The 10768-nt window shown below is 43.0% G+C and overlaps 1 long non-coding RNA gene across 1 annotated transcript; it reads right to left on the bottom strand.

The window, feature by feature from the left end:
* Positions 1-4581: 4581 nt before the first annotated feature.
* LOC112578089 lies at positions 4582-9832 on the bottom strand. Its single transcript, XR_006543444.1, has 2 exons — positions 7154-9832; positions 4582-5902 (listed from the first exon to the last, which is right to left on the bottom strand). It is a non-coding gene; the product is annotated as an uncharacterized LOC112578089 (long non-coding RNA).
* Positions 9833-10768: the final 936 nt, after the last annotated feature.

The following is a 10768-nucleotide window of genomic DNA, read 5'->3' as shown; positions in this document are numbered from 1 at the left end:
GAAGCGGCAGAGGATGAGATGGCTAGATAGCACTCAAAGGACATGAATTTTAGCAAACTCCCCAGAGATAGAGGACAGAGGCGCCTGGTGTCTACAGTCCATGGGGGTCACAAAGAGTTAAGACACAACTTAGTGACTGAACAACAAAGCTAGTAGAGAACGAATTTTGAACCTTTGGTTTTATTTGATTAAATAATTCTACAGCCCCTGACATCAAGGAAAATATTTTGCAGTGTGGCGTTCTTAGTTGCTAATACTTCTGCTTGATTTCAGAAGTGACACAAATAAAATTCTGATCCTTCACCATCTGCCTCCTCATTCAACTCACAGCTTTTCTAGGAAAGGGGGAAAGCCCTACTATGAACTTGTCTTACTTTACGTTCATTTATAAATTCCTCCACATTTCCTGGAAATTTATTTGGGATTTTATTACTCTCACCGTATTACTAGGGTGAAAAAAACAAACTCAGCAGGACGTAGCTGAGTACACGCTCTGCTCTCCTTCTGACCTTCCATTCCTATGAGAATCTTAAGTCGGATGCTCACTCTACCAGATGGAGGAGGACTGAGTGGAGCCTCTCACTTGAAATAGAAAGCCATCTTTAGTTTGACAAATTCTGAGCCAGCCTCTACTCTGCATGGTACACAGAGCTCTTGTATCGGACATTTGAAAGAATAAACACATTCTATCCTACTGAACTAAATGTTTCGGAAATACCTCCATGTCCTTCAGTGCAAAGTATAAGACAGAATTGCATCCTGGGGACTTCCCTGGTGGTCCAGTGGCTAAGACTCTGAGCTCTCAGTGCAGGGGGCCCAGGTTCGATCCCTGGTCAGGGAGCTAGATCCCACATGCTACAACTAAGACCCAGAGCAGCCACATAAATAAATAAAATTTAAAAAAAAGAATTGCATCCTGGCCATTTGGGGCATGGAGTACCTATACGATGGGCTTCTCAAGTGGCTCAGTGGTAAGGAATCCACCTGCCAATGCAGGAGACGTGGGTTCAATCCCTGGGTCCAGAAGACTCCCTGGAGGAGGAAATGGCAACCCACTCCAGTATCCTTTGCTTGGAAAATTCCATGGACAGAGGAGCCTGGTGGGCTACAGTCCCTGGGGTCACAAAGAGTCAGACATGACTGAACAACTGAGCACGCCTGTATATACGTATATTAGTTAGGGTCTTAACTGCAAACAACATAACCTGCCCTGGATGGTTTAAGCAGAAAACATTACCAAGGGATACTTGGGAGCTCTCTCAATTACTAAGGGGACACCTGCCACCTCCCCTTCCAGACACAGCCTCTGCTGCCCACATCTATGACCAGATGCCTTGAGTTGCTCTGGTGCAGTCCTGTTGCATCCAACCCCCTGGGCAAAAAACTATTCCTCTGGGGTCTGCTTACTAAGAAGGAGTGTCTGATAGACAGACCCTCCCTGCAAGAAAGGCTGGGAGGCATTAGTGACCTCTGTCTCAAGGAGGCAGCACTTACAATGTAGAAAAGCCACTAAACATGGGAAGAGAGTTCCAAAGATGCTTGGTGGCCAAAAGCATCATGACCATTCCCGAATACAGCACCAAAGAGGCAACAGTCCACCCAGGAAAAATGCCCAGCTGCTAGGCTTTCTTCACGCGCTCTTGTCTACTGTGCTTGCTTTTGCAGTCACTGCCTTCTCTCTCTTGTTCTGGCATTCCAAGGCTTATTTTGAATATGAACAATAAAATCTGGAAACTCCTCAAATCTTAGTTCTAAAGTGAACTTTTTGAGGAGACTGGAAGCAATAACTGTTTCAAGCACCTGGAAATCTGTTGCTTCCAGATGAGAAGGGGCCCAGAAATGTGGGATTTGGCCACAACTACTGTGTCTGTGCTGCTTCCCTGGTGGCTCAGTCGATAAAGAATCTGCCTGCAATGCAGGAGACACAGGTTTGAGCTTTGGGTCAAGAAGAGCCTTTGGAGAAGGAAATGGCAACCCACTCCAGTATTCTTGCCTGGAGAATTTCATGGACAGAGGAGCCCGGCAGGCCATAGTCCTGTGACCGGCAGGTCACAAAGAGCAGGACACGACTGAGTGACTGAACTATTGCTACTGTATCTGTGCTACTGGCCATGACCAGGGTTTTCCAGAATGCGCTTTGCATTGTATTAATGAGACAGGAGGTGAGAGGGAGGCAATGATTATGAGAGGTACTTGGCACTGGGTAGATAAAAGTCCACCCCCATTTCCTTCCTGTTAGACTTCCCTGAGACTCTAATATGCTGCAAGGGAGGCTCAGCCAGTGATGCCCTAACTCGCTGGACCACACAGAACACCTGGGCCGTAAGGTATCTTGTGGGGACTTGGGTTTCACCAAATACTCTTAGGGAAATTCCCTAGGCTGTCTCTCACCTAGGTTAGAGCCCTTGCAGAACACTTGACTTCTTCCAATTCAAAACTCAGCGACTTTCATGCAAATACAAGTGAATTTAAATGTCACTGGCTTCAGACCTGTTTTGAGGGCTACTTGAAAAGGGAAGAAAGGATGACACCTGCAGACATGTAGTTCCTTTCAAGTTCTCTTGAATGCCTTGGGAAGTTTCTTCATGTCCTCCACTGTCTGATTTAGGAGATGCTGCTCGAGGGTTTTCAACAATGAGACTTACATGCAAACTTTACGATTAAATGACTGTAACTAACACAGGGTAAAAGAATGCTATCCAGTGAGGAAAAAACGATGTTTCCTACAAAGTCAGTACATAGGAACTTTCAAATGTGCTTATATTGCACAAACAGAAACAAACATTGTCATGAGTTGATTTTGGTTGTTTTCTTGTTTTGGTTCACTATCAAGTTCAACTTGACAGATCTTCAAATTAATTCAACACTTATACATGTACAAAACTTGCAAAAGCTTTGGCTCCCATGCGAGCTGGCCCTCAAGCCTCTCACCAGAACAGCTGCACTAGGCTGATACTTGCGATTGCAACATTCCATTTGGCTTAATAATCCTTGGCACCCTTTATATTGAGATAATTTAGTAGCCTATTAAAATGCCCACCACTCCTACTTTTTAAAGGTGTTTATTTGGTTCTATCCAAATCTTTCGACATTAAGATGTTGAAAAAACCGCAACTCTGAGGTGCTGTCCACAGCATTAATCCTAAAGAATCTTTGATTAGAAAAGTACTGAATTGTGAAGGTCACCAGGCAACAGTCCCCTTCCTCTAAAATAGTTTCTGCTGGAGACTCCTTCATTTGGAATGGGTTTTGATGAGCACTTGAGAGATCATTTCATACTTTTTATTCATATATTCACTTCTTTTAAACCATAGTTTTTTAAAAAAGTGATCAGTTATTTTCAACTAAATCAAATAATGTATATTTCATCCTGTCATGGAAAACTGAAGGCAGACCAGCAATATACACGGCCTTGTGGTGAAACCTGCTAGATAGACTTTTAAACAATTTTTGTATAGGACTTGATGCTTCTAAAGATTCAGAAGCATAAGAGGAATCTGTTTCCAGGACCTCTTTAAACCAAGCCAGGCCCTCCACCCTCTCCATTGCTTTTTTCCTGGTATTTCCATTTCATATGAAAACATTTAACCCAGGTCCTAACCCTCAACTGTCCCATGAGTATGTGAATTACAGATCCTTGCACATCTGAAATACTCTGCCTGCAGCTTTTTTTGGTTTTGCTTTGTTTTGTTTATCCTACACAACTTCCTTCCTTCCTTCCTACCCCTGGCTCCCCAGGGCTTTTAGAGATAGGCTAACCACTAATCACGTCCTCCTGCAGTCTTCCTGCAGCAGGAGGGAGACCAAGAGCCAGACTCCTCCCTCTGCTCCTGGCCAAAGGGGGTTGAAAACAGTAATGGCCATCTTAAACAGCACTGCAGGGATCTCTGGGAGACATCCTTGAATGCAGGGAGCAATCGAATTTAAGTGACACACAGCAGCCCTGAATGGGAGCAGAGTCACGGTCTCCAGAAGGCAACATCTCTTCTACGGTTTAGCCTCCACAGACGGCTGGCCTCCCATTAGGTCATTCCCCCATGGATGACAGTCACTCTGAGAGCTTGCTCATGCACTCGCCACGCTCCCGAGCATTCCACACAGGGCAAGTTCTCAGCAGATTTAAGTGATTCAAATGTTTCCCCTCCCCAAGTGTTCTTTGCAAGGGCCATTTGGATTCCAGGGGCCACTGCTAATCATAATGACTGACATTCTTTCCATTTCTTGCCTTCCTGTTGGGAGTGGAGATTTTGAAAACTCCATGGATGAATTTGTCAAGTTCTGATCTAAATTCAGGGCCAGAATGAACACCTGCTAGGCAACGACTCCCCCCTACCCACGCCCCACAAAAAAGTTTGAGCTTGATAAGTCCTCAAAGTGTGTGTGACAAGCCCCTTCGGATCTAAATGCCTTTGCCCAGCCGACCGCTCACTCACTTGTTCACTCCCAGTCTCCACTTAATTTTCTTCATGGGAATGGTTTGCTATAAACAGAAGAACAAGTTCTTACGGAGCACTTCATATCAAAGCGCTTTTTAAATGGCACTTGGGATGTCAACCACTCCGTCTGGGCTGGGGCACTTTACTCATCGGCCTGGGTTAAATAAAGGCACACAAGAGACAAGTGCTTTTTCCCAAGGTCCCCGAGGGGTGGGGTCATCAAGGCTTGGAGAGACAGACTGACTTGATGACCATCATGCGGAACTGCTGCAAGGTGGCGTTGAAGCCAAGGTCATGCAGTCAGAGATGCTTGCGTTTCTTAGCTCTGAGCTCCTGTTCCGGTGACTGTATCTGTTATGTGTTTTCCTATCTGCAAAGTGAAGGTAATAAATCTGACTTAAATTACAAGAGAATGCTAGTAAAGTGCCTGAGGGACCGCACCTGGATCCTAGTGTGCGCTGAGGAAAGGGTGATGGGTGATGACCATTACAGGTTTGTGTCGCCACTTCATCCTTGTTGCTAATGCTTGCTGTGTGACTCCATTAATGAATGTAGGGCCTGAAGACCCCTGTTGGCTCAGTTTACAGAAAGCCAAAGAACTTTAAAAGTTCAAAGGACACTTAGGTAAGATACATTCTTAGAGACTTCCCTGGTGGTCTTAGAGACTTCCCTGGTGGTCCAGTGGCTAAGACTCCATGCTTCCAATGCAGGGGGCAGAGGTTCAATGGTCCCTGGTAGGGGAACTAAAATCCTGCATACTGCCCAGTGGCCCCAAAATTTTAAAGATGTATTCTTGTTCTCTGAAAGGCCGCAAACCATGATCCTTTTCCAAAAGGGATTTCAAAGAAATGGCATTTGAAACAGATGAGACTGGCAACGCTTTCCTTTGTAAGTAAAATTAAGATATAATAATAAAGGAAGCCAGGTTTCTCAAGGCATATAGTAGGGAGAGGAGAAAGACAGAGATTAATCAGGAATCCAAGAGTCCCTGTTGGCGAAGTTCTAGACTGGACAGCCCTTATCTTCATTCTGTTAGAAAACTCTCGATTAAATGAAAGCTTTTGGAGGAAAAATGCCCAGATTTTTATCATTGAGGGTGTAGCTTAATTCTGAACAAAACTTCCCAGGTTTCTGATTCAGAGCAAATGTTCCCTTCTGGAGAGGGTCACCTCAGTTTCTGGAAAGAGGGCCAGGTATCTGTGCCATCATTAGCTCCCCAAGAGGTTCTCAGGCACCCAAAAGTTTGAGAAGCACCAGCCTGAATGTCGCCAGAAAGGCTAGGAGAGGAAGAGTGGAGGTGTGGGGAAGGGAACACCCCGGAGACTTGGAATTCTGTCTTGGTCTGAATGGAATCATTGTACACCGACACTGTCACAAATCCAGATCTGGGGTAAAAGGTGTCCTCATTTCTCCTCGTAAATCAGCGTCGATGTTCTTGGCCAGCCCTCTCCTTGCAGGGTGGGTGGCTGTAAGTTAAAATGAGGGGCTTTTTTTTAACTTTACAATATTGTATTGGTTTTGCAAACAAACAAACAAACGAGGGGCTTATCTCCTCTTCGTCTCCTAACCCTGTCCTACCTTTTGCAGATGTAGCTCTTTCTCTGTCTGCTTCACAACTAATTGTTCCAGCAGACAAGCTGCGAGCCTGAAGAAAACAGGATATATTCTTGGAAGTAATTACTGTACTAAAATTGAGTGGGGAAAGGCCCCAGCTTTTGAAAAAAATCAGCTAGTGAAGCAGCACTTAGTTTCGTTTGGCAGTTAACAAAGCTTGAGTTCTAAGAGTTTAAGGTGTCACTTCATAGCATGTGGGAACAGCAAAGGTTTTTTTGTGATGGGGACCGTATTCAAAAGTTTTCCAGTCTCAATGATTTGATGGCAGACATGGGGGAGGGAGGGCCATAAATCTAAGCTTCTATAGACTCTAAACACATGGGAATTTCATTACATAAATCTTTCCTGTCATATATTTGTTCAAAAGACCCACAAATGCAACAAAACAGAACTTTCCTTTAGAATGCTCAAAGAAGACTTTATTTTTTTTAAAAGACCTTGCAGAGTTCCACTGGCTGACACTACAAATCTTGGCTTCTTTTGAATGGGATGAACAGAAACATGTTTAAGGCCTAAGGATGCTACATATATAAAATGGAAAAGAAAGATAATTTTCAGCCAACTCTTTTCTGAGAATAGACTTATTCAAAACTTTTAAAAAAAGACAACCATGAAATAAATTGTCACATCATTTTAAAAGAATGGCAGCATAAAGTCCTAAGACTGTTTTCCAAGCACCGCCTCCACTTGTGTTCAAGAAAAGGCAAATAGCATATCCACATTGTGAACAGCAAGCACTCTGCTTTGGGGAACCTTGTAATTTTGCAATCAGTTTTTACGTCCCAAGAAAATATAGTGATAGCAGTCATTAAAATAACTATTGGACATTTATAAACAAACACTTCCACTTTTGGACAACCTTTGGGCCAACACTGAGAACAAACAAGGCTTCTAAACATCTGCTATGCATTTTTAGCTAACTGTACTATCAGACATGGTGCTTAAAAGGTTGAACAATACTTGCTGTATGCTCTTGGGTGAAATGGAAAATTTAAGAGAACCTATCATGGTGAAAACAGTAGGAATGAGATATGCAGGCAAACAAGAAAATGCATCCAGCATCAACCACACACTCTCCAACCACAGAAAAGGCTAAAACTTACCAATATGGGCTATGTAAGAATTAGGTTCAGAAGATAAGTCACTTCCTATTCACCCAGAGGGTCCACCAAACTCCTAAGACCGTTCCTGCGCTTAAAACTAACCACCCGCTCACCTACAGCTGGTTGCTTGTTTCTCTGGTGCATGGTACTCACCTGCAGCTGGTTACTTAATTCTGATACAGAGTAGCTACATGGCCTCCTGTCTCCTCTCCATTCAAATCTCTGGCTAAAACTGTTCTCACCAAAAACAGCAAATGCAAGAGTAAGTTTTTGTTTCTCCCTCTAGTAGTTGTCAATTAACATATTAAAATTTCACAAACTTCCTAATTATGTAATGAACTGAGCTTACATTTGAAAAGAAAATCAAAACCCGAAACAACTATATATAGGGTTTCCCTGGGTAGCTCAGGTGGTGAAGAATCGGCCTGCAATGCAGGAGACCCCGGTTTGATTCCTGGGTTGGGAAGATCCTCTGGAAAAGGGATAGGCTCCCCACTCCAGTATTCTGGCCTGGAGAATTATAGGGACTGTGTAGCTGGTCTCCACATTGCCTCCACCTTCCTTTGTATGTTAGTTGCATGGAACTTGAAACAGATTTCTTCTTTAGAGTAAAACTAAGTCTGTGGTAGATGGGCTCCTTGACTGGACTACAAATCATTTCAATCCATAGAGCTGCTGTACTAACTTGAGTTCAGGGAGCTGGGAACCACGCAAGTCAGAAGCCAAGGAGAAACCATCTATAAAAACAGTAATTTTGGAATAAGCACTGGATATTTGACCACTTCTAGCACCCAAGTCGCATCTGGGACTCAGAATATTGAGCAGCCGTCCCTGTGCAATCCAGTAGTTCTTCGCTGGTTATCTATTTTAAACATAGCAGTATGTACTTGTCAATCTCAAATTCTCAATCTATCCTGCCTCCTCCCACTTCCCCCCATCCCCTGTAACCCTAAATTGTCCTCAGAGTCTGTGAGTCTGTTTTGTAAATCACTTGTATCTTTTTTAAAAGATTCTACATATAAGTGATATCATATGATAGCCCCATAGCTACAAATGAAGGCCCAAATTTCTTACACTTCAAACACTAAGATGGCATGAAATATGAAAACATAAAAGTTAATAGAACTAATTCTCACTCAGGAAATCCTTCGATTTTATTTCCCATAGACAGGAAATTTTCTTGTGCAGGATAAACCTATAATAAAAATTCCAACAACCCCTGTACATCAAGGTACTCATTTAACAAAAAAGATCAAATTAAAATGTCAACCTTTAGTTCGTATTAATACCTTTACATTTGAATATTTGTGATTACTTTTTTATGCATGGAGTTCTTACTCTTGAGAGTTGGGGCCCTGTTTCAAACCTCTGTTCCAGGAAGTACAAAGCAGCTGACTAGTTTCCTTTTTACTCATCTTAAACAACAAAAAAAGCATTCAACAGGTAAAAGCGCAACTTGATATTAATGGCAAACAGCAGTGTTCTCAGGGGTCTACCTTAGCCTTGAAAACTGTGCCTTATCCTTGTGACTGGTTTCTGCACATCCCAAACCTTTCTAGTTCATGCAAGCCTTGTTAAAATACTCTAATCCATCTATTTCAAGGGAAATTATTTGCAGAGTCCTTTCCAGTCTTTCTCTTTTCCTCTAGTGGGTTAGGAGTTGAGTGTAGGTATGAGAAAGACAGGCCAGGAACTCTGTTCTGCCCAAGGGAAAAGAAAGAGGATTTGGATTCCCTCTACAGTTAGATGGGGCTTCCCTAGTGGCTCAGATGGTAAAGAATCTGCCTGTAATGCAGACCAGGGTTTGATCCCTGGGTCAGGAAGATTTCTGAATGGCACTCCTGTACTCTTGCCTTGAGAATTTCATAGACAGAGGAGCCTCACAGGCTACAGTCCACAGGTCACAGAGTCGGATTGAGTGACTAACACTTTAATTTAGCCAGTTAAAATATTTTACATCTGCACATAACAAAAATTGAGATACAGTAGGTATAAGATTTATTTTTTTGTCATTGCTACAGTGAAGATGATTTAAACGAAAATATAATACCTTCTTTTAACTTAACTTTGTATGTTATTTAACCAACGAAGAGCAAGATGCTTAAGGATGCTTTTAAAATGTTAAGTTTAATGTGAAAAAAAATCACTGGAACTTACATTTGGCCCTCTAAAAAACGGGTTCCACATTTGAGGATTCAATCAACTGCAGATTGAAAATATTCAGGAAAAAAAATTCCAGAAAAATCCAACAAGCAAAACTTGAGTTTGCTGCATGCCCTAGCAACTGTTTACACAGCCTTCACATTATATTATCAGACAAAATCTAGGAATGATTTACAGAACACAGGAGGATGTACGTAGGTTACACATAAATACCATGCCGTTTTATATAAGGGGCTCTGGCGGCCTTGGGGGGACAACGTGGGTAGTGTCCTGGAACCAATTCCCTGCTGATGCTGAGAGCTGCCTTATTTACATCCCAATTCTACTTTCATTCTATAGCTAAAGTTACTGCAATATGGTGGGGTTAAAAAGCCTGTAATTTGGCCTTTACAACCTAGATAGCATATTGAAAAGCACAGACATTACTTTGCCAACAAAGGTCCATCTAGTCAAGGCTATGGTTTTTCCAGTGGTCACGTATGGATGCGAGAGTTGGACTGTGAAGAAAACTGAGCACCAAAGAATTGATGATTTTAAACTGTGGTGTTGGAGAAGACTCTTGAGAGTCCCTTGGACTGCAAGGAGATCCAACCAGTCCATTCTAAAGGAGATCAGCCCTGGGTGTTCTTTGGAAGGAATGATGCTAAAACCTGAAACTCCAGTACTTTGGCCACCTCATGCAAAGAGTTGACTCACTGCAAAAGACTCTGATGCTGGGAGGGATTGGGGGCAGGAGGAAAAGGGGACGACAGAGGATGAGATGGCTGGATGGCATCACCAACTCGATGGACGTGAGTTTGAGTGAACTCCGGGAGATGGTGATGGACAGGGAGGCCTGGCGTGCTGCGATTCATGGGGTTGCCAAGAGTCGGACACGACTGAGCGACTGAACTGAACTGAAGTACTTAACACTTTCCCAGGTCCTTCTCCCACCTCCTCCACTTACCTTGGATGTAGCATTTTCAATCTTCTAATAGTTCAAGAAATTTTAACTGGAGGAAAAAAGTGATCCTACAAATACCCCAGGTACTGTGGGTGGTTGGACAAGTCCAAGGTTAGACAGCATGTTAAATACTGAGATAAAATCAATCCTTGAGTTTCTCGTTCACTTTTAGTTGGGTACCCTCCTTAAAGGTTCTAAAATTAGCAGTAATCACCACAGTCAATTGTACACAGTTTGCGGTTAAAGTTTGTGGGTGGAAAAAAACTGTGAAGAGCACCAAGACATTCATTGTATCCACTATGACACCTAATACAGGGCCTGAGATTTTCTTCCTCTGAAACACGGAGAGAGCGGTCACATGACAATTTAGGTGACCAGGAAGAGACTGCATATGAGACACCAGAGGATGTCCTGGGAATTCTGGCAGTGAAGGGGAGCCATGAGGTTCTAGCATTCAAGTTCATGGAGTAGGAGAAACAAAAATACCTGCATCTACTCCTCAAAGGCTG

This window comes from Bubalus bubalis, chromosome 12 (assembly GCF_019923935.1).
Source record: "Bubalus bubalis isolate 160015118507 breed Murrah chromosome 12, NDDB_SH_1, whole genome shotgun sequence".
Lineage (NCBI taxonomy): Eukaryota > Metazoa > Chordata > Mammalia > Artiodactyla > Bovidae > Bubalus > Bubalus bubalis.
Note: the sequence above shows the minus strand (reverse complement) of the source record. Positions and strands in the feature narration are given on the sequence as shown.